Source organism: Montipora foliosa, chromosome 6, assembly GCF_036669935.1.
Source record: "Montipora foliosa isolate CH-2021 chromosome 6, ASM3666993v2, whole genome shotgun sequence".
Classification (NCBI taxonomy): Eukaryota; Metazoa; Cnidaria; class Anthozoa; order Scleractinia; family Acroporidae; genus Montipora; species Montipora foliosa.
The window spans coordinates 30,438,707-30,438,921 of NC_090874.1; positions in this window are offsets into that span (position 1 = coordinate 30,438,707).

Sequence of the window (215 nt, forward strand, 5' to 3'; positions counted from 1 at the left end):
AAATATCCAGCGAAACATTTTATTGAAACAAACAACATAAGATGCACAAAAACGCCATTCGCGTTGCAATGACTTTCGACGCCATTGCTGGTTAAAGAGAATAACAAACTCACGAGGCAGAATGTATATTTATATTCAATTAAGTTAGCACAACAGAAAAACGCTAACCTCATTTTGACACGAAAATGCTTTACTATTGCTTTAAAAACTATGCA